We start from the raw sequence: 23,689 nt of genomic DNA on the forward strand, positions 1-23,689 counted from the left end.
TTGGCAGCAGATCGAGGGAACTAATTATTCCCCTCTATTTGGCACTAGTGAGGCCACATCTGGAGTATTGCATCCAATTTTGGGGCCCCCACTACAGAAAGGACGTGGGCAAATTGGAAAGAGTCCAGCGGAGGTCAACAAAAATGATTAGGGGCACATGATTTATGAGGAGAGGCTGAGGGGACTGGGGTTATTTAATCTGCAGAAGAGAAGAGTGAGGGGGGATTTGATAGCGGCCTTCAACTACCTGAAGCGGATTCCAAAGAGGATGGAGCTCGGCTGTTCTCAGTGGTGGCAGATGACAGAACAAGGACCAATGGTCTCAAGTTGCAGTGCGGGAGGTCTAGGTTGGATATTAGGAAGCACTCTTTCACTAGGAGGGAGGTGAAGCACTGGAATGGGTTACCTAGGGAGGTGGTGTAATCTCCATGCTTAGAGGTTTGTAAGGCCCGGCTTGACAAATCCCTGGCTGGGATGATTTAGTTAGGTATTGGTCCTGCTTTGAGCAGGGCGTTGGACTAGATGACCTCCTGAGGTCTCTTCCAACCCTAATCTTCTATGATTCTGTGGCACGGGGAGCTGCTGGGAATCCAGAGCTGGGAGTGGTGAGAGCCTATGAGTAGTGCGATGGGATATACTTATACGGGAGCAGTGGGAAGCTGAGTTTCATCAACATACCCAGAACCTCTGGGGACATGAATGATGCTTCCCACGGTAAGAACAAACCCAAAGATTTCCCCTTCCCTATTTAAACAGCCCCTGCTCCTCACCCCAGAGGTGGCTGCCTCTTCTTTCTGGGAAAGGGATCTCTGTGTAGCACTGTTTATGACACCCTGACACCCCAATATTCACCACTGTCATGTAATTAGGATATTTTTTGTACAAAGTATGTCTTGTGAGGGATTATTCTAAAAGTCTTGGTCTGCTAAACATTAATCTCATTGGATTATATGTGTTATCGTTCTATGTGAAGTTATGAAGTTCGGCTACATATGTGCTACTGAAACGTGTGGCGAGGTTCACAACACCCACAAGCAGCCTTTCAGGTACAACAGTAAGAAGGCCAAAGAGTGTTAATGGCTTACTGAGGAAATGCACATAAGCACATGGATTACCCCAGCAACTGGGTACAATACAAACCTCTCAGAGATAGCAATTCATACCAGGGGGGTGGGGGGGGTGAAAGAAGCTGTGCACATCTCTCTCCACATTGAGGGAGAGGGTGAATTTTTAGGAGCTTGCACTGTGCAGATCTCTCTGTACAGTGTAAGACAGTATTGTTTCGAGTTTATTGTCCAAAAGGATGTGTACGTGAGTTCCAGGTGAGTCCTCTCACATAAAGCTGACTTCTTTCTGAGTCTGCAGCTGGGTGTGGCCCTTTCTGTGTGTGTGTGCTGCACGAGACTGCAGAGCCTAATTCAGCATAACAGGGAGAGGGAATCCAGGCTGGTGGAGCAGGAGAGGCTCAGTGAAAACCCAATACTTCAAGTGGCATCCCAGACAGGGTGGTCCAACCCATCACACTGTTGAATGGCTGTTTTCCATGTCACCTCCTCATGTCTCTCTTTTCCTTTGAGGTTATTCATCTCAGGTCATCACAGCCAATGGGCAGAGCACCTACATGGTCGGGATCCCTCACTGCCAACGCACCGGCAAAGTCATCCTGTTCAGCCAAGATACCAAGGGTGGGGAATGGACACCCAGATCAGAGCTGTCGGGAGAGCAGGTATGGGGAGTGTTACAGGTAATGTGGATTGTGGGTGTGAAAGAAAGAGAGCACTGGGGAAGCCTGTAAGCTTTTGGCATCGTGCAATATTTGTGTTTGGCTTCACCTTCAGGAACGATTCGGTCAGAGAGCCTCAGGAAAGGATAAACTTGACTGGTTTAGAGAACTGCACCACAGCTGACATTCAGCATCTCTCCAATAATCCACTTCTGTTACCTTCACTTACAGTTTAGACGGAACTCATAAGGTGGCCCAGACCCACCAAGGGACTTAGGCATTGTGATGCTGCATGGAGGCACCTGCCTCTGCCCATGATCGATGAATGGGGGGAGGGGAGAGAGAGACACGGGCCCTCTTCACCTACCCCACATGTGGGGTCTCATCCAATAGGCATGCTCAGAGCTGCCAAGATATTCACAAACCAGCTGGAGGAGACAAAGAGAGGTTTCCCTTATAGCCTGGGGGTTAGAGTCCTCACCTAGGACACGGGTGACCCATGGTTCAAATCCCTGCTTTGCCTGATTAAGAAGAAGGATTTAACCATGTAGCTGTCCTCTCTCAGGCTGTAGGGTGGTTGTGATTTGCATATGTTCTGTGGCCCAACTGATACTTAATTACTCAATTAACAGGGGAGACTGAGGGAGTCCACATCAGACTATCCCATAGCTTAGGGGTTAGAGCACTGAACTGAGAACGGAACTGAGAAATAGCAGGGTCCTATTCAATTCCTTCTCCTCTGATGACACCTACCAGAGGAGGAGTTAGATGGAGGAGAGCCTGTCTTCCCCGAGTTTGTGGACCATGCTGGAATGGCGGGGGGAGGGGGAAATGGGCACCGTGCAACTGCATGTTTAGAGTAAGACAGTAAGGCACAAGCCCTGCCATTGAGACAGCAACAAAGGAGCTTCTGCTGCAAAAACATAGGCACCAAGTTAGTTTAGGAACCTACAGGGGTCAGCAGTAGCCAGGCAGAGGTTTTGCGGCTCACAGAGGCAGTTAAGTCCGGGGGGTTAAGCACATACGTACCTTTGTGGATCTAGACTAGAGAGACTCAGGCAAGGAAATAACATTACTAGTGATATTAACAGTGTCTGAAAAAGATCACACTACACTAACAAAGTGAATTTCTCTAAAATCCAATTGCCTATTTGTGCCACCTAAACAAAACTTACTACAGTGGCTCAGTCACTGATGAACTTGACTTGTGATAGCCCAGCCTCTTAAAAGAATTGCACCACAGTTAGCATTCAGCATCCCCATCCCTTCAAGATCTAGCTGCCTGTCTGTTCAAGAACACTTACAGAGATAGCCCCACCGGCTGCACTTTGGGAGGGTGAGGCTAAAGATGGAATGGACATTGGGACTGAATCCTTATCCCCAGAGGGTGGGAAGGGTCTCAGTGGGAGAAGAAGCAGGAGTTGACTAAATTGAGGGGGTGGCTTATCTGCCTCTCCAGATTGGCTCATATTTCGGGTGTACACTGTGCACTGTGGACCTCAACAGAGATGGGAACACGGACCTGGTTCTAATTGGAGCCCCCATGTACCATACACCCCTGAATGGAGGACGGGTCTATATCTGCCCGATCGACTTGCTGGTAAGAAAGAGGAGCGCAGCACTGGGGAAGATGGGTGGCCTGGGGTTCTTGTTTGCCTGGACTGCCGTGATGCTGTGACAATTAGTATTGCAGTGGTGGGCATGGCGCTCCAGGAAGCGGGGTAGAGGCTCAGTAGGGGGCGCTCTTCCCTCCCAGTCAGTTCTGGCCCCAGTGCCCCAGAGTTGGGGGTAGGGCACACTGTGCTGCAGAGAGAGGAAAAGGAGCTTGCTAGGGATCACTCTCTGATGACAGCAAGTGCTGATCCTTTCTCCATGTGTCTTTTTGGATTGGGCCTGCAGGGGACGACGATGTTCTGCAACAAGACACTACATGGGCAGACGGGGGAAGTGTCTGGGCGCTTCGGGGCCAGCATGTCTGAAATCGGGGACATCAGCGGGGACGGACACACAGATGTGGCCATTGGGGCTCCCATGGAGAATGACAATCGTGGGGCCTTGTACATCTTCCATGGGGAAAAGGGAGGTTTCAGTCCCCAGTACAGACAGGTGAGCCCAGCTCCTGCGGGGTCAGGTCAGTACACAGCCCTGAAGGGACACCATGGGGCCCACAGCCCCTTAGTGCCCATTATACAGTGTACTCACCCCTTCTGCATCCCTTATTGCTCTCTCTGCCCTACAGCGCATCGAGGGGTCACGGTTTCCCAGCAGGCTGCACTACTTTGGCCAGGCCGTCAGTGGTGGGACAGATCTGACGGGGGATGGACTGCCGGACATCGCGGTGGGGGCACAAGGGCAGGTCCTGCTGCTGAGGTAAATAATGTTGCACTGCTCCAAACAACCATCTCAGGCCTTGTCTACACTAAAGCATATTTTTGATATAAATTATTCCAACAATCTGAAAGTGTAACAATTTCATCCCTATTCCATGTCCACACTGCGGTCCTCGTGTCAGCAGAGTGCATCCACACTTGGTACAGTCGCACTGAGAGTGAGAGCAGTGCACTGCGGGTACCTATCTCAGTGTGCGACTCGCCACATTCCACAGCTGGGTGTTGTGTGATGGTGGAGTGGATCGCAGTGCATCATGGGTATGGAATCAATGTCCCATGATGCAGTTCTTTCCGTCACAGCAGTCTATGGGCTTTTGACTGCATTCTGTGGCATTTTTCAATGGTTCTTGTTTACTGTGAGCCTGCCATCTCCGTCTGAAAAGATGGATCCTGCACTGATCTGTACTGTTGTGATAACTATTGTGAACAAATCGTGGATGGTCATGCAGTATATCATGAGCTCCCAATCTGAACAGGAACTAGAGATGCCTGACATGCTGTGTGCCATGGAAAGAAACAACACAGATTACTTTTGGCATTCATGGAGCAGCTGAACACAGTGGACTGTCGCTTTTGAGCTTGGGAAACAAGCACTGATTGGTGGGATCACACTGTTATGCAGCTCTGAGATGACGAGCAGTGGGTGCAGAACTTTCGGAGGCAGAAAACCACCTTCCTGGGACTGTGTACGGAGCTCACTCCAGCCCTGCAGTGCAAGGACACCAAAGTGAGAGCTGCCCTCTTGGTGGAGAAGTGCATGGCAATTGCAGTGTGGAAGCTGGTGACCCTGGACTGCTACCAGTTGGTTGTGAATCAGTTTGAAGTTGTGAAGTCGATTGCAGGGGCTGTGTTAATGCAAGTATGCACGGCCATTAATTGAATCTTGCTATGAAGGACCACGACTCTTGGCAATGTACGTGAAATAGTGAATGGCTTTGTAGAAATGGGATTCCCTAACTGCGGCAGGGTAATAGATGGAACGCATATTCCAATTTTGGCCATGGACCATCTTGTGAAGGAGTATATCAACAGAAAGGGGCACTTCTCCATGTTATTTCAGGCACCTGTAGATCACTGTGGGTGTTTTGCTGACATCAATGTGGGGTGGTCTGGGAAGGTGCAAGACGTACGCATCTTCAGGAGCACCGGACTGCACAGAAAGCTGCAAGCAGGGACTTTCTTTCCAGACCAAAAGATTCCAGTGGGGGATGTTAAAATGCCCATCATGATCCTGCTAGACCCAGCATATCCCTTACTCCCATGGCTCATGGAGCCTTAAATGGGAAGCCTGGACCGCAGCAAGGAGCTCTTCAACAGCAGGCTGAGTAGATGCAGAGTGACTGTGGAATGTGCCTTTGACACATTAAAAGCAGGCTGGCGATGCCTATAGGGAAGGTTAGATCTTAGTGAGGAAAACATTCCAATGGTCAGAGCTGCCTGTGGGGCTAAGGATGAAAAGCTTGCCTGGGGTGGAGTGCTGAGCCAGATCACCTGGCGGCTGATTTTGAGCAGCCAGATACCATGGCTATTGGAGGGGCACAATGAGGGCTATATCGAAGCAGGGAGGCTTTGAAGCAACATTTTGAGAATGAGAACCAGTAATCTGCCACGCTTCATTAAGCTCAATTATCTGTAGTTTAGACAAGGATGCACACAGTAGCAATACATTGTGTGTGTGTGTGTGTCTCTGTACTGGAGAAAGGCACAATGATCGCTTTGCTGCAGGGCCAGCGAGTTGCATGAGCCCGTGGTGCTCGAGCTCCAGGAATATTCCGGGCCTGGGGGCCCGGCTCCACTAAAGTTTGGGTCCGAGTTCCACCGCTGGCCCCACACACCTCCCCGGTTCCTCCCCCGCCCTTGCTCCTCTTGGCTGAGGTGGGGCTGAGGGCAGGGGAGTGCTGGTGCAGGGGTGGTGGTGTTCAGGGCACTGTGGATTTGTGCATGAGGGTGCAGGACATCACATGTCCGGGGAGTGTGGTGGTGGGGGGCTGTGTGGCACCCCAAACCCCCTCCTACTCCCAAACTCCCTCCCAGAACTGGCACCCCCTCCTGAACTCATACGCTCTGCCCCAGCCCAGAGCCCACACCCAGCACCCAAACTCCCTCCCAGAACTGGCATCCCCTCCTGAACTCATACGCTCTGCCCCAGCCCAGAGCCCACACCCAGCACCCAAACTCCCTTCCAGAGCCTTAGGCCGGTATGTGTGTGTGGCGGGGTGGGGGTGGGGGAGGACAGGACTTGGACCTGTTCTGGGCACCACCAAAAATTATACAAACCTGCTGCCCCTGCTTGGCTGCTCCCTTCTCTGCCCCCCAGCATCTCCTCTAGTAGAGCTCTATATCCATAACTTGTCTCCATGGGGTGCTGTGAGCACCTCCAGGCTGGGTGGGAGGCTCAGGGGAGGGAGGGGTCCTGGCCCCATTGCAGAGAGCAGCTGGGTGATGGTTCTGTTCCCCCCATGGCAGGTCCCGGCCGGTGCTCAGAGTCAGGGTCTCCATCAGCTTCCAGCCCCCCACGATCCCAACCTCGGCCTTCGACTGCCAGGGGCAGGAGCAGCTCAACACAGAGGCCAGCAGGGCAGAGGTCTGCTTTACCATCACTAAGAGCACCATGGACAGCCTAGGTCAGGCCATACCCCCCCACCCCCCATTCCCTTGCACTCTGAGCCAGCCAGTTCCCTGCCCTGGAACTGGACTGGAGCTAGTGCCCCGTAGAGGGGAAAGGCCCCATGTCCCATTTCCCCTTTAGGTTCCCACTCTGTCTCTCTCTGTCCCTCATTTCCCCTCCCCCGTAGGTGACAGGATCTCCAGCACCATCCAGTACAGCCTGGCCCTGGACCCCGGGAGGACTAATATCCGAGTCACCTTCGACTTCACCAGCCCTGTCCTGAGCAGGGAGCTGCGGCTCGGCATTGAGACGAGATGTGAGACATACCGGATAACGTTTCCTGTGAGTGTGGGGGAGTCCTAATTTCTTCCCCTCCCACTGTGTCTGCCCCTCCAACTCTGCCCCTCGCATCCAAATCACCCAGAGAACAAACCTCTCTCCGGGTCCCACCCAGCGCCCAGCCCTCCATTACCCTTCAGGGGCCCGACATGTCTCTCTGTCTCCCCAGCTCTGCCCAGAGGACACCCTGACCCCCATCACCCTGCATCTCAACTACACCCTGACGGGGGATCCCATCACTGCTGCCAGCCACCTCAAACCCATCCTGAGCGAGGACTCTGCACTGGTGTCTGCAGGCTTGGTAAGGTGCCAGAGCCGGGCCTCGCGGTGGGTCTGCTGCAGGGATCGAACCAGTGACGTTGGCATTCCAAAGCGAGAGACTGCAAAGTTCAGAGCCAGCAGCAGCTTCCTAAACCCCTTCCAGAGTGCAGGCACTGGAGGGCGACAGAGACGGAGGCTGAGTTTGCCTTGGCTACGGACCTGTCTCCGCTGGGTGGGAACATTCCAACTTCTCCTCAAAGTTCCCAAAATTTCTGTCCAAAAACCAAAATATTTTTGGCTAAAAACATGATTTTTGCTGAAAATTTTTCAAAACTTATTTTGGCCAGAGCCCCTTAGAGGGGAAAGGCCCCACGCTCTGTTCCCCATCCCTCCGCCAGCCAGGCAGGCCCCCTGCCCTGGCACCCCTAGAACTGTGATACTTTTTCTGGCCAGAGCCGGGAGGGGAAGGGGGAGGAGGGGTTTGGGTGAGTGGGTGGGTAGCAAGGGCAGGGCAGATGATGGGTTCAGCTGTCCCCTGTGTAGGGGACTGGGAGGTGCTGGGGTAACTGGAGGGCCCCTGGGTCCCTGCAGTGTCGCTCTGGCAGATGGTGCTGCAGCCCTCTCCCCATTGACCCCTGCCCTCCTGCCCTCCCCCCAGCTCCCATTTCAGAAGGACTGTGACATGGATGGCCACTGCGATGACCAGTTAGGAGTCTCCTTCAATTTCTCTGGGTAAGTCACCAAATCCTCTCCACAAAAACACCCGCCATGGGGGGACTCGTCCAGCTTGATCACAGTTTGGATTTCCAGTGCTGATGGATCCTGGGTAGGGGGCACTGCTGTGGCGAAGATTGCAGCACTGGGGTCCCTGGCTGGGCACTGTTTCAGAAAGCTCGCAGCACTGGGGTCCCTGGCTGGGCACTGCTAGAGGAAGTTCACAGAGCAGCCAGGGCACTGCCCTGAGGAAGCTCACCCCTTTGTCTCCCCCTTAGCTTGAGCACCCTGGTGGTGGGCATCAGCCCTGAACTCAACATCACCGTCTCCATCGAGAACCGCGGGGAGAATTCCTACAGCACCATGGTGCGGTTCTTCTACCCGGCCGCACTGTCCTACCGCCGGGTCCTGCTGCTCCAGGTACCCCAACACACCAGGCATGAGGGGCAGGCTCTGCAGTGGGGAGCCGTGCTGCAGAGAGTGGGCAGGGGACTTGGCAGGGGATGCTGCTCTGCAGGGAGCAGGTGGGGGGCTCCGCAGGGGGCACCGTGCAGGAGGGAGTGGGCTGGGAACTCAGTCTGGAGTGTCGTGCTGCAGGGAGTGGGTGAGGGCTTGGCAGGTGGTGTCGTGATGCAAGGAGAGGGCAGGGGGCTCAGCAGCGGGCACTGTGCTGCAGGGAGTGGTCAGGGCATCAGCAGGGGGCGCTGTGCCGCAGGGAGCGGGTAGGGGGCTCAGCACGGGGTTCTGTGCTCCAGGGAGGAGATGGGGGACTCAGCAGGGGTCTGTGGCCCTCTGTCTCACTGGCTGGTCCCCTGTGCTCAGTCTAACAGGAGGCCCCTGGCCATTAAGTGCAGCTTGGCGGAGGGCTCAGAGGAACAATCTCAAAGGAACAGCACCTGCCACATCAACCTCCCCATCTTCTGGAGCGGGGCCGAGGTAGGGATGGGCCCTGGCCTGTGTACTCCCCAGGGGTGAGCCCAGCTGGGAGCAGAGAGGGGCAGTTCCCAGGAGTCAGCCCAGCCCGTGACAAACGATGTGCTGGGGAAGTGCCTGGGGGAGCCCAGAGAATCAGTGCAAATAGAGCCCTGAAATCACTCCAGGGCTGGGGTCCGGCCCTGCCGGGGCTGGAAGCCAAGGGCCAGACTTGGGGGGCTGGAAATCAGGCTTCACTGGTGGAGAAAAAAACAAAGAGCGGGGCTGTTGCCTTCCTCATTTGGGGTCCTTAAAATGACGGTGAATGGGGTGTTGCCATGGCATGGAGCCGGCTGAGATCTCTGGACCCCAAACCAGGTTAACGCTGTTTAATGTTGGACAGGGACAGGGTCATGTTAACACCATTTGCCGCTCTGGGACCATTTGTTCTAAGTTCATACAAAAGCCCCCCACCGTCCTCCGTGCCTGCCCCGCCCCCACAGTCTCTGGCAGTTCCCCAGGCCCTGAGTCCACTGGCTCTCTCACCTCCCCACCCCGGTGTGTTTTCCAGGCCATCTTTGTCGCCACTTTCGCTGTCTCCTCTGAGGCCGACCTGGGGGACAGGCTGCAGATCACGGCCACTGCCAGCAGGTGAGGGGGCCGTGCAGGCCAGGGGTGCGGTGGGGGGGCAGTGGGAATGGGCCGTGCATGGAGCAGGACGATGCAGAGGCCTGTGGTGCAGCCTCCCTGCACAGTTAACTGGCTCCATCTCCTCACATCTCTCCCCTTTGCCCTCCCCTCCCCACAGTGACAATGGCGGCCCCATCACCGAGCGCATGATTCACCGGGCGGAGCTGCCAGTCAAGTACGGCATCTTCGTCATCCTCACCAGGTAGGTCCGTGCAGAGACAGAGGGGAGAGTGCCCCCTACTGAGCCCCCATCCCCGCCCCCTGCAGCACAGCGTCCCCACCCACCGCCACTCTCCAGCCCCATCCAGCACACTCCCGTCTCTCTCCTTCCTTCCGTCCTTTTCCTCCCCCAGCCTCGAGGAGTCGACCAAGTACGTCAACTTCTCTGTCGAGGACGCAGGGACAAGTATGCCAGTGACACATGGGTACGAGGTGAGGCCGGCGGCACAGAGTGTGAGGGGGGAGACCGGGCAAGAGGGAGGGAGTGGAAGCGGTTGAATGGGATCTAGTGGGTTAGAGCACGGAGAGATGAAGGTGGGGGTGAGCAGGGAGCCAGGACTCCTGGGTTCTACCCCCAGCTCTGGCAGGGGAGTGGGATCTGAGGGTCAGAGCGGGGGCTGGGGATCAGAGCTCCTGGGTTCTCTTCCTGCAGTGCCCTGTAGCGAGTCTGTTTCTTTCAGGTCAAGAACCTGCGGCAGCGAAGCGTCCCCATCTCGGTCACGTTCCAGTTCCCCGTGGAGCTGAGCGGGGTCCGGGTGTGGGACGCCTCTGAGGTCGTCCCCTCCAAGGTACCTGCCTCTCCCTGCCCTTGTGTGTGTGAGATGGGCCCAGTGACACCTGCTCGGCCCTACAGCGCCCCTGCTGGGACAGGCTGCCTGGGGGAGAACGACCTTCCCCAGGTCCTTCCCCAGCCCCTGAGCCAGCCAGTCCTGTGCCCTGGTGCCAGATTGGTGCTGGTGCCCCCTAGAGGGGAAAGGCCCCATGTCCCATTCCCACCCCCATTAACACCGTGTCTGTCTCCCTCCCCAGCCCGAGCTGGCTCAGTGCACCAGTGAGGCTGAAATGCCGGGTTCGAAGGACTTTGTGAAGCAGATGAGCGAGCACCCCCTGCTGGTGAGTATGGACCGGTGCGGATCCCAGCCACTCTTCTCCCTCTGCACTAGCTCAGACAGCAAGTACTATAGATAGACCCAGACCCGCATGGCTATGCTGAGCCCCTGCACACCCCCTGCCCTACCCGGTGATATCCTTCCGCCCCCAGGACTGCTCCGTGGCCACCTGTAAGAAGATCCGGTGCAGAATCGCCTCCCTGGAAATGCGGCAACCGCTGGAGTTTGTGATCAAAGGGAACGTCAGCTTCCAGTGGGTCTCCCAGGTACGAGAGGTGCCTCTGCCTCTCAGCAACAGGCGAGGAATCCCCCACATGTGAACAGCCCCTGAGCCCCTCCCCAGAGCTGGCTGCATCTCAGTGCCGGGCAAGTGATTGCTCCGATGTGAACAGCCTGTAAATTGCTCTGGGTCCCCCTGGGACAATGCTCTGGGCTGGTTTGTGTCATTTCTGGTCAGGGACGGTGAATTTCTCTGTTCCAGACTCAGCAGCAGAAAGTGAGTCTGGTGAGCGAGGCCCGGATTGAATACGAGGAGAAGAAATACACCCAGAAGGAGGGATTCGTCCAGCGCCAGGTACCAGAGTGACTGCGCCCGGGTTACAGAGAGCATTGGCAAGTGGTTAGAGCTGGGAGCCAGGACTCCTGGGTCCTGTCCCTGCTCTGGGAGGAAGTGAGGTCTGGGGATTTAGAGCAGGGGTGGATGATGGTGCCAGGACTCCTGGGTCCCCATCTCACACCTCCTCTCCTCCAGGTGCAGACGTTGGTGGAGCGCTCCGAGGTCTATAACAACCTGCCCATCATCGTGGGCAGCAGCGTGGGGGCCTGATCCTGCTGGCTCTCATCACTGCAGCCCTCTAGAAGGTGAGGGTGCAGGGCTTGGACCCCTTCCCCCACAGCCCATCACCCTGGGGGTGGGGCCTGTGGTTCTCCCAGCTGGTGGAGAAGCGGCAAGGGTCTTTCCTTCAGAGGTTCCCACAGCCTGTCCCTCCTCCTCCTCGACCATGGGCCTGTGTGTGTCTGGCTCTCACCATTTCCCCCGGCTGTCTCCTTCCAGTTCGGCTTCTTCAAGCGCCAGTACAAGCAGATGATGGAGGACGCTGTGGAGGGCGAGGGGTCTCGCCTGACCCAGATTGCAACCGCTGGCAACCCCCCTGCTTCCGATGCCCCAAAAAAATAGCCCCTCCCCCATGCGCTCCCCTAGATGGGTCACAGAACCCCCAAATTTTAATTGCTGAAGCTGGGCACCCTCACTCTGCCCCCCTCCTTGTCCCCCTCCCCCACAGGCACGAGTTGCCAATGTTGGCACACCCACCCCCAGCTTTGCCTCCCTCTGGGTTACTCCAGATCCACCCCCACCCCCTTATGTTTGCCACCTCCAAGACGCAGAAAGACCGGCCACTACCCATCCCCAACCAACAAAAGAGGTCCGAGTGCCAACTCGAGCTAATTGTTATTCAAATTAGGCTGGGCAGAATTCTATAAACCTTTTTATCATTTTAGTGGCGCACACTGAGGATACGTTCACAGGCATTTTTTTAGAACTCTATTGATTTACATTTTGATGTGGAAATTTGTGGGGTTTAAGCTTCCCACCCCCATTTTTATCAATTTAAATGATCACGGTTGTGGGAATTCGTGTGTGTTTGGGGTCAGGCCATATGTGACGGTCAGATTGTTATTTAGTAGCAGTCGAGGTTGACATTCAGAAAGGTAAAGCTTTATAACAATGCTTGGAAGGACTGGATTTTTACTGGTAAATGTTGAATTCATCACACACAGGCAAACTGGGGGCAAAATATTTCCATTGCTAATAATCGAAATTTTCCTCTTGAGAACATATCGGAGTTAAGGCTATTTACTTTGTGTATTTTGACACAAGATGTTGATAATTTGTGTTTGAAAAGTTATAAAATGTGACTTTTTAAAATCAACATTTGTTGTCTTTACAGAATTTGGGTTTGATTCCCCCCACCCCGCCCCCAGTAATTTTCCACAACTAAAAATTTAAATGAATAAAAATCAAAAAATTTTGATCAGAAATAAACAGTACTGTCCATGGAAACTATTTTAAAAAAGAATTCTGCCAAGCCTATTTATAACCTTTAAAAACACAAATTGTCAACATCACATGTCAAATTGTACAATGTAATTATCCTGAAAGCAGCCCCAGTGACACCCACACGGCCACAAGTTTTCTCGACAATAAGGTGGGACATTAGAAAATTCTCCAGGAACAGTTTTCTTTCTTTGTCTAGCTGCGTGTTTTGATTGTGATTGACAGAAATGTTTTCCCTTGGTTTTGGGGAGTGCGCGGTGAAACTGATGATTGCTGACAATTACCACTAAAAATCTCATTGTCCCAAGCTAAAACACGGAGTGAGCGGGCAACAAAAACGACCCCAAAACCCCCAAACCTCTGCATAGGTTTTCCTATGTTCTCTTAGGGAATGACAGATCCTCAGAGCGGCATTCTCCTGCCCTGGAGAGAAACTAACAAATGCATAAAGGATGAATGGCACTTCACTTTGGGGAATAGAAGAGATGTTCAATGGTGAACAGGGGTGAGGCTCTGGCCCTTTTCCCCACAGCTGTGACCACAGCTGTTCTTTCTGACACGTAACTCAGGGAGCCCTTGCCTTGCCCATCATGAGCCCCCACACCTGGCGCCTCACAGGAGCTACAGCCCGGGAGGGAGCTTTCCCCCCAGCGTCCCCTCCCAGGAGACCCTGCCTCTCCCACCCTGCACCTACCCCTCCCTGTTGGTGAGCTGTGAGTGAAGCTCACTACCTGGCGCTGAGAGGAGCTGCCGTGGTTCGGCAGGCTAAGTAGGGCCAGCTGCGCTCCCAGCCACATGTCTTGCATGGTAGATACAAATTCACTGCACGGGTGGCTGTCCATACTCACGTCCGGCGGAGGGACATCAAACCCCAATACATTAAATCTTTTCACTGGCAACAGGCAAGGCAGGACAAAAACTGGGCAGGCCAATTAAAAATCATCCAGGGGGCAGCATTATGTGGGACACTCCGGATCCATATCCTGATGCCCCTTGCTGAACTTGAAATCTCCCACCCAGAGCATCCCTGGCAGGGCTGGGAGCCCGGACTCCTGGATTCTATCCCAGGAGCTGTGGAAGGGAGTGGGATCTAGTGGGTTAGGGCAGGAGGCCCACTCTCGGCTGGCATCTGAGCCACGCTCGGCACAATGGTGGCCGGTTCTTGGCCGGCGTCTGAGCCACACTTGGCACAACGGGGCCCTGATCTCAGCGGGGCCTTGAGGTGCTACTGGGTTACTTCCAATAAATCCAAGCTCTCAGAGTCATTCACCTGTCTTGTCTGAAGTCTCAGGTCACTTCAAACTGTCTCTAAATAGTGTGTGTGTGTGTTTGTGGGAGTGAAAGGGGCTGTGCTGTCCAAGCTTCCACACCACACAAGGAAATGAAATCACTTTTAAAACTGATTGAAAAGGAAAAAATAAATGTCTCTGTCCTGCAGGTTTAGCCTGAGGAACTCCCTGCCACATGCAGTAATGAGGCTGGGACCAAATACATTCCTGTATTCACACCCTACGTACTATTGTAATAATCTTTGTACAAAGTATGCCTTGTGAGAGTTATAATTTGAAAACTCACAAGTTGTTGATCAGTATTGTCCTGATAAGATATGTGTCTCAACATTGTATGTAAAGTTTTATAAGATTTCCCTGTATTATGTTACTGACCCGTGTTCCCAACCCCACAGCCTTGCTCATGCAGAAGTTGGCAACCAGGTGTGGTATCGAGAAAGGAATGTGCCTGCCTGAATTTGCATTTAATCAGTAAACCGTCATCAAGAAGGAAGGGAAACAAAGGAAGCTCAAAGGTGTGAGGAAAAGCCAGCTGTGAACATCCTTCCACATAAACTCTGTGTGTCCTAGTCCACAGCTGGAAATGTTTTTCAACAGTGGAACTGAAACTATAAAAAGGAGGGACAACCCCTCCTTCCCTGTCCATGGCATTCACTACACCTGAAGAGAGAAAGGAAGTATTCACTAGATGCTGAGGAAGAGGGTCTGATGTACACAGTTTGATCTGGAAGGCAGCTGAAAGCATGTGGTGAGAAACTTTGCTTGAAGAGGATATAGTTTAAGTTAGGCACTAGTAAATGTTTCATCTTTATTTTCTTTGTAACCATTTCTGACTTTTATTCCTCATTAGTTGGATTCACTTAAAATCTCTCATTGTAGTTAATAAACTTGTTTTATTGTTTTATCTAGTTTAGTGTGTTTGAATTGAAGTATCTGGGTAACTCTGTTTTGAGGTGGTAAATTGTGTGCACAGGAATAATCTTACAGGAATAATGGACTTAATATAATTTGTAGTGTCCAGGAGAGGGCTGGGCAGTACAGGACATAGATTTCTGGGAGAAAATCTAAGACTGGGTGTGTGTTGGGGTCACCCTGCTGTATAACCCAGGCTGGTGAGAGCCAGAGTGTAACCCAGGTGTGGTTGACAGGCTGCAGTTACACACTGACACTCAGGGCTGGCTTGCATGCTCTTAGGCTATTTGTGAGTGGCCCAGGTGGGAATTATTTTGGCGAGACTTTGTAAGACACCCAAGGCTGCAGGGCCGGGGGGTGACAGAGCTGCTCATTAGCCTGGATTGTACCCTGGCATGCCAGAGATGTGTAAACAGGACTCTCACATGGGAATAAAGGGGTTCTATTCTCTCGGTGTTTGGCACTGGCGTGACCGCTGTCGGAATGCTGTGTCCACTAAGCAGTGTGACATAATGTCTGTGCCATTCAGGAAAGACAAGAAGTTCAGGCACTTCAGTGCTATAAGGCCTATGTCATCACTGCCGTGACGTAATTAATCTAAGCAGCCCATGGTGTATGCTCACCCACAGTCATTCCTCAAGCCTACTATGGGCTTTCAGGTCCTAGAGAAGTGTGTTTCCCAGTTAGTCTCATTAAAGTTCCTAAATTCCCATCCATCCTCTTGGTAGAGGGCTGGTGGGTTCATTTTGTGCCTCCTTAATGATAAAATATCACGACATTTTTTTCAAAGCAGCTCTTGTTTTTTTAAATAGCAAGTCTTCCAGCCGCACTCGACACCTCTGCTTCCCCCTCTGTAAAGCTGAGCTGGTCACTTGGCCTCTGGTCTCCTTGCACCATAACAAAGACCTTGGAGGGCCGTGACAAGCATTCATAAAGTGCTCCATATAGTAAATCGTCATTAGTTTTAGTCCACAGGGATTGTTCTCTCCTTCTCTTTCTAGAACTATGTAAAATGAAAAAGGATGCCCAAGAATAATGTTGGAAACTGCCCTTCTCCCCCATTTCCCATCCTGCTGATGTGTCTTCCCTGGTGCACCTAGTACAGAGCCTTGTGAGTTTTCTAAATCAAAGTTCTGTCTGGGGCTGGAGGCTTTTGGGATACATTTTAGGGAATACTTAGTGTACAAAAGTACAGTGAGACGGGTTTTAGAGCACCCAAACTGCTCTTGTGCATTCAGCCTAGCCGGATGATTGTGTGTTGGGGCAGGGCAGGAGGATGAACTTGATTCCCCTTGGGAAAATGACAGTGACTGAAATATCCTTGGATAAATTCTCAGTTCCTGGTCTTTAGTCACTTCCTAGTCTGCCCAGGGTTTCCTTTTACAGTCTGAATGAAATGTATTCAAGTTGTAATCACAACCACCATGTGACATTGCACCCCATAATGCTTTACGGAAATATGCTTACGAATGTATATATGACTGTAACCAGGCACAGACTCACCGGCGGCGGCCCCTGCTGGTCATCTCCAGGAATTAGCTCACCAGCCTCAAGAGGACCTTCTTCAGGCCAGTGTCTCGCCTTACTGCTGGCTCCCGTGTCCCTCCCAGGACCCCGGTGCCCCTTTCACTGTGTGCTTCCCCTTGGCAGTACCCCACAGTTCTGGGTCTCCCTCTCCCAGGGGAACCCCCCACCCACTATCCCTACCTCGCCTCAGTTGTAGGCTCCTTCCAGTCACCAGTTAGCCTCCACGCCCTGGGGCAGACTGCAGTATGAGCCACTCATCACAGGCCAGGTTGGGTTTGGACCTGCTGCCTCTGTCTAACCTTGGGCTGTCCCCTGCAACTCCAGTACCTGTTGGGCCTAATGCTAGGCCGCAGACTGGGGCTTTCCTGGCTGGAGCTCCTCAGCTCCTCAGGCCCTTCCCCAGCCCTGCTCTAATCTGGGTACTCTGCTTAGGTCGCCGCAGCCAGGTCCCTCCTTCTCAGAAGCTAGAGAGAGTCTCTCTGGGCTTCTGGCTTACAGCCTTTATAGAGTCAGCTGGGCCCTGATTGGGGCATGGCCCCCCCAGCTGAGGCTGCTTCCCCAATCAGCCCTGCTGCCTTTCTTCTGCAGCAGCCCTCTCTCAGGGCTGTTTTAACCTCTCTGGCGTTGAGTGGGTGTCCACCCCGCTACAATGACATAACTGGAATATGTTTTATGCTACATATGCCATGTAACATATCTCTGCAATGGTTATGATCTACTGAGTATATTCATCCTATTTGTATGCATGTATCATTTTTGTATTTGAAACTATGAATACTTGTTTGATTTTGAGTAGCCTTAGTAAGGCATTTGGTCAGCTTCTTAAGAAAGGAATTTGCGAGTTAAGTGCCCAATCAAGAAACACTTAATGGACAATGGAACCTTAGAAGACTCCAATCTACATAAGGAGTCTACCTGGGGGCGTTCAAGGTAGCATGTGAACAATGGCTGCCACCTGTAAAGTTCTGAGTCATGCACGGACATGTGACTTGCCCATGTGACTCCAAAACTCCATCTTGGAGCTGAATTCTGGATAGGAGAGAGGAGGGGGTCTCCACCCACAAGAGAAAGTCTATTTAAGCACCTGGGAGATCCCTCCATTTTGTCTTCAGCTGGCTTAAGAGATAGCCTCTCCATCCCCAAAGGATACCTGAAAGAAACTGGAACAAAGAACAGTAACCACAGGGGTGTGAGTGACTACTAGACCCAGACTAGATGGAGGCTAGTCTGTAAAAGAAGCTTACTTGAACATCATTGAGGGTGAGATTTCTTCTGTAATCACAAAAAGAAAAGGAGCACTTGTGGCACCTTAGAGACTAACCAATTTATCTGAGCATAAGCTTTCGTGAGCTCACGAAAGCTTATGCTCAAATAAATTGGTTAGTCTCTAAGGTGCCACAAGTGCTCCTTTTCTTTTTGCAAATACAGACTAACACGGCTGTTACTCTGAAACCTTCTGTAATCACTTCCTTACAGTATTAGGATTAGACTTGCGTGTTTTATTTCATTTTGCATGGTAATTCACTTTGTTTTGTCTGTTATTACTTGGAACCACTTAAATCCTACTTTTTGTATTTAATAAAATCACTTTTTACTTATTAATGAACCCAGAGTATGTATTAATACCTTCAGGGGCAAACAGTTGTGCATATCTTTCTATCAGTGTTATAGAGGGTGAACAATTTATGAGTTTACCCTCTATAAGCTTTATACAGGGCAAAATGCATTTATTTGGGGTTTGGACCCCATTCGGAGCTGGGCACCTGAGTGCTGGAGACAGGAACACTTCTTAAGCTGTTTTCAGTTAAGCCTGCAGCTTTTGGGGGATGTTGTTCAGACCTGGGTCTGTGTTTGTAGCAGGCTAGCATGCCTGGCACAATCAGGCAGGGCGCTGAAGTCCCAAGCTGCCAAGGAAAACGGGCTCAGAGGTAGTTTCAGCACATCAGGCAGCGATTCCCATGAGGTTTCTGCGATCCAACCTGTCACAGTGGCATAGTCGAGCAGGATCTGTGCACAGCTGATTGCTCTGAGATACTGGTAGTGATTTTAAGTGAGTTTTGGGTGTGGTGGCTGGAGAACAGACAAACTGGTTACTGGTTTGTTATTTTCTGTTAGCTTATTTCGGGGAAGGGAATAGAAGCAGGAAAATCAGCAGCATGAGCGAGAGTGAGACTCAGAAAAAGCTAGAACTGCACAGGTTGCAAATGGCTGAGAAAGAAAATGAACATAAAGGACAGATGGAATTAAAACAAATGGAAATTAATGCAGAGGCAGCCAGGGAAAAAAGAGCCCTGGAGTTGAGAGATCGAGAAATACAGGCCCAGATTGAGGCCCAGAAGCATGAACTGGCTGTTATGGAGTGGAAGAGACAAAACCCTCCAGCTGCTTGTTCCACGTCCCCAAAAATCCACAAATGGGAGTGACTGTATCCACAGTATGATGGATCCAGTGATATTGCTGAACATTTTATGACCTTTGAGAGACTGTGCACCCCCCATGCAATCCCTGAAGATGAAAAGATGACCATATTGATAGCAAAATTGACTGGCAGAGCTCTGGACATATTCAGTAAGATGCCTATTGATGATGCTTCAAACTGTGGTAAACTTGAGGAACTGGTTTTGAAACAGTTTCAGATTACACCTGAAACCTACAGGGTTAAATTCAGGAGTCTTAAGAGGGGATCTGGATTGAGTAATGTGGCTTAAGTAAATGAAATGAGAGATTTGTTAGATAAGTGGATGAGGGGAAAAGGCATTACAAGCTTGGAAGAAATGTGTGATTTGGTTACTCAGGAACAATTCCTGAATATGTCCAGCAATGATGTAAAACAGTATTTGTGGGACAAAAAGGTAAATGCAGTGGGTGAATTAGCTGGGTCTGCAGACTTTTATGAGCAAATACAAGCTGCAATTAAACGTAAACCACTGGCAGGGGGGTACAGGGTTGGGGAAAAGCAAAATCACCATTTTGCCCCTGGGGAAAAGGAGGCTGGGCATTCACCTCCCCATTCCCCTGTTACTCGCCTCAGGACTCCTGGACAACCAGGGGATCCCAGAAGGTGCTTTCACTGCAATTCCCCAGGACAGCTGAAAAGCAGCTGTCCCAAATTAAAGGAGAGTAAACCTCCCTTGTCCCATGTTAGCTTAGTTACCCTCAGCCCTGAGACCCCAGAGGGTACTCCTACCTCTTATCACACCAGCTTGGTGGACATGGGGCTGGTGAAGCCCCATGGAACACATCAAGGTTATCAAAATTGATGGCATGGAGTGACTGGGGTAGAGGGATACTGCAGCTCAGTTCTCTCTGGTTCGACCAAGTGTGGTTCCAGACGCTAGTGTTTTGACAGGGCAGATGACCCACATTAAGAGGGTGGGGCCGCAAAGGTTCCCTGTACCCCTGGCAAAGGTTCATGTGGAGTGGGAAGGTATGGAAGGTGATTTACTGGAGGGAATGCTCGAGGACATCCCCCCGGACATGTTGCTGGGATATGATTTTTTCAGCAAAACTAGGCCTGTTCATGTGGTAACTCACAGCATGAAGAAAGGCTGTGAGGGGCTCCCAGGGTGGGAGGAGAGAGAATGGCCTGTCCGTGAGGAGGCTGTTCCAGCTGATGACTGTAGGTCAGTTAACACGTCCTGCCCCAGGGAACACAGGGGTGGGTGACTCGGAGGGAGTCCCTTGGACCTTGGAACCCACAGAGGAGGTGGGGGAGGGTCCCCTTGACACAACAATGTGGGAGGCGGGGTGCTTCCAAGTACAAGAGAGGCAGAGCCAGGCCTCTACGCAACTGAAGACAACAGGCGCCGGGGGCCGGAGAGATGCAGTCAGTGCCTAGAGACAGAGACACTATCTCAAGGGTTGTCTGTCAGGAATTTGCAGCTAAACAAAGGGCTGACCCCTCCCTTGAGAACATAAGAAAGTGTATCTCGGAGAGAACTCCAAGAAGGGAAGGAGGGGAGAAGTTTTTTTAAGAGGATGGGAAACTTTATAGGGAGGACCCTGTAGGGAAAAACTGAGGCCCCAGTCAAACCTATAAGCAGTTGGTTGTACCCAGCCAACACCGGTGGGAATTAGTGCTGGTAGCACACAACAGTCCCTTTGCTGGTCACTTGTGGGTACAGAGGACTTATGACAAGCTGAGGAGAAATTTCTACTGGCCAGGGATACAGAATGATGTGAGGGATTATTGTAGGACTTGTGCAGTGTATCAGGAGAGGAAGAAACCGGGGGGACCCCAGAAGGCTCCGCTGCGTCCCTTGCCGGTCATCCAAGAGGTGTTCCAAAGGGTGACAATGGACATAGTGGGTCCTAGGTCAGGCCCCACTCAGAGGGGGAACAAGTATATCTTCGTGGTAGTAGACGTCACCACTCGGTATCCTGAGGCAATCGCACTGTCTAACATAGAAGTTGAGACAGCTGCAAGAGCCCTGCTCACCATATTCAGCAGAGTGGGCTTCCCTAAGGAGATTTTGTCTGATCGGGGGGCAAATTTTATGTCGCATTTGTTCAATGAGCTATGGAAGGTGTGTGGAGTGAAACAGATTAAGATGGCCCCCTACCACCCCCTGGCCAATGGGCTGGTGGAAAGGTTCAATGGGACCCTAAAATCCATGCTGGGGATGTATGCCAAGTAAAGGGGCCAAAGTTGGGGTGAGTTATTGACCTTCCTGCTGTATGCCTACAGGGAGGTATCCCAAGAGTCCACAGGATTTTCCCCATTTGACTTTATGTATGGGAGCAAAGTGGGGGGACCTCTTGATCTCATCAGGGATACCTGGGAAGGATTCAACATGGTGAGGGAGGAACCCGTGACTGAGTATGTCCAGAGGTTCAGGAGGGAGTTGAAAGGCATGATGGAAATTGTCCAAAACAACCTCCAGAGCAGTCAGGCCAAGCAAAAGGCGTGGTATGACAAAAATACTTGTAAATGCACTTTTGATGTAGGAGATTTGGTCATGGTTCTCAGCCCTGCAAAAAAGTTCAAGATGCAAAACTCCTGGGAGGGGCTCTTTGAAGTGGTGGAAGTGGCGAGTGAGGACACTTATAAAGTTAAAAAGCCCCTTGATGATGCTGTGCTCCAATTGGTACATGTAAACAGACTCAAGGCCTATCACAGTGGAGTGGCCGGGGTAAACATGACCTGTTGTATCAAAGGGGAAACTGTGGCACACCCACTCACTGATTTGATGGCTGAATGCCAAGATGGGTCAATCCAGGAAAGCATGGAAATCTGTAGTGAGCTGATACCAGTCGAAAGGGAGGAAGTGTTGTCAATGCCACAAAAGTACAGTGAGGTATTTTTCAACAAACCAGGGAGGACACACTTGCTGTCCCATAGAATCCTGCCAAAAGGGGCTCAGCCTCCCCATTCCAGGTCTTACAGGGCCACCGGCAAGGTGAAGGAGCAAATTTGGCTGAGATACAAAGCATGTTGGACCTGGGGGTGATTAAGGAGTCTGACAGTGCGTGGGCTTCCCCTGTGGTCTTGGACCCCAAAAGGGATGGCACTGTTAGATTTTGTGTAGACTATAGAAAACTCAATGCTGTCACTGTAACAGATGCATACCCCATGCCAAGAACTGATGACATGCTGGATGTCCTGAACCAAGCCAAGTATCTCAGTACATTTGAACTAACCCAAGGGGTTCTCAAACTGGGGGTTGGGACCCCTCAGGGGGTCGCAAGGTTCTTACATGGGGGGGTCATGAGCTGTCAGCCTCCACCCCTGGTATAACCATATAGCAAAGGGTAGCCTAGAATTCCTCCTTATCTCTAAGGGGTTAAGAAGCTCAAATAACCTGGTTGGCACTTGACCAAAAGGACCAATGGGGAAATAAGATACTTTCAAATCTTGAGCAGGGGGAGGCTTTATTTTGTGTGTTCTCTTGGGAAGCAGAGAAGCATCAGGTCAGAAAACTCCTTCTCCTATAAACCATCCTAAAAGTCTCTCATATTACAAAGATTGTAAGTAAAAGCCAGGCAAGGCGTGTTAGATTATCTTTTGTTATTCTTGTGAATTTCTCCTTTGCTGGTGGGAGGTTTATTCCTGTTTTTTGTAACTTTGAAACTAAGCCTAGAGGAAGTTCTGCTGTGTTTTTGAATCTTTTGTTACCCTGTAAAGTTATTTTCCATCCTGATTTTACAGAGGTGATTTTTACCTTTATTTAAAAATAAAATCCTTCTTTTCAGAACCTGTCTGATTTCTCTATTGTCCTAAGACCCAGGGGTTTGGGTCTGTGATCACTTTGTAACCAATTGGTTAGGATATTAGTCTCAAGCCTCCCCAGGAAAGGGGGTGGAAGGGCTTGGGGGATATTTTGGGGGAATAGAAACTCCAAGTGGTCCTTTCCCTGATTCTTTGTTAAATCACTTGGTGGTGGCAGCATACCGTCTAAGGGCAAAGAATTTGTGCCTTGGGGAAATTTTAACCTAAGCTGGTAGAAATAAGCTTAGGGGGTCTTTCATGCAGGTCCCCACATCTGTACCCTTGAGTTCAGAGTGGGGAGGGAACCCTGACAACCCCGAACCCTGCTTTGCCTCCAGCATTTATAATGGTGTTAAATATATAAAAAACTGTTTTTAATTGATAAGGAGGGTCACACTCAGAGTCTTGCTATATGAAAGGGGTCACCAGTACAAAACTTTGAGAACCACTGATCTAACCAAAGGTTACTGGCAAAATCCCTTTGGAGGGGGGGGCACAACAAAAATCAACTTTTATCACTGATATAGGGCTCTATGAATTTACAATGTTACCTTTTGGTTTGGTAAATGCTGGTGCAACCTTCCAGAGACTGGTCAACAGAGTGTTAAATGGTTGGCAGAATTATGCTAGAGCATACATAGACGACATTGCTGTATTCGGCAACACCTGGGATGACCACAAGGAGCACCTGGAAGTTGTGCTATCAAAGCTCAAAGAAGCCGGGCTAACTGTGAAACCCTCTAAGTGCAAGATAGGGGCACACAAAGTCCCTTATCAAGGACACTGGGTTGGGGGGGCGTAAAATATTCCCCGACCCTCTTAAGGTGGAAGCCATCATGAAATGGCCCGTACTCCAAACTGAAAGTCAAGTCCAATCCTTCATAGGCTTGGCAAACTATTACAGGGGGTTTGTGGAGGGGTTCAGTGACATTGCATCCCCAATCACAGACT

General features: G+C 51.3%; 1 pseudogene across 1 annotated transcript in view; it reads left to right on the forward strand.

The window, feature by feature from the left end:
- Window positions 1–14,899, forward strand: part of LOC311522572 (integrin alpha-D-like) — a 33,108-nt pseudogene extending 18,209 nt beyond the window's left edge. Inside the window, exons 10-28 of the transcript XR_014714695.1 lie at window positions 1,578–1,726; window positions 3,183–3,323; window positions 3,623–3,829; window positions 3,963–4,093; window positions 6,580–6,737; window positions 6,909–7,063; window positions 7,230–7,361; window positions 7,980–8,053; window positions 8,314–8,455; window positions 8,858–8,971; window positions 9,519–9,598; window positions 9,756–9,839; window positions 9,991–10,069; window positions 10,318–10,425; window positions 10,667–10,750; window positions 10,899–11,012; window positions 11,228–11,320; window positions 11,498–11,607; window positions 14,487–14,899. The product of XR_014714695.1 is annotated as an integrin alpha-D-like (transcript). The remainder of the gene's footprint in view (window positions 1–1,577; window positions 1,727–3,182; window positions 3,324–3,622; window positions 3,830–3,962; window positions 4,094–6,579; window positions 6,738–6,908; window positions 7,064–7,229; window positions 7,362–7,979; window positions 8,054–8,313; window positions 8,456–8,857; window positions 8,972–9,518; window positions 9,599–9,755; window positions 9,840–9,990; window positions 10,070–10,317; window positions 10,426–10,666; window positions 10,751–10,898; window positions 11,013–11,227; window positions 11,321–11,497; window positions 11,608–14,486) is intronic.
- The last annotated feature ends 8,790 nt before the right edge of the window (window positions 14,900–23,689 follow it).

This window comes from Lepidochelys olivacea (assembly GCF_965140295.1).
Source record: "Lepidochelys olivacea isolate rLepOli2 genome assembly, chromosome: 6".
NCBI classification, from domain to species: Eukaryota; Metazoa; Chordata; order Testudines; family Cheloniidae; genus Lepidochelys; species Lepidochelys olivacea.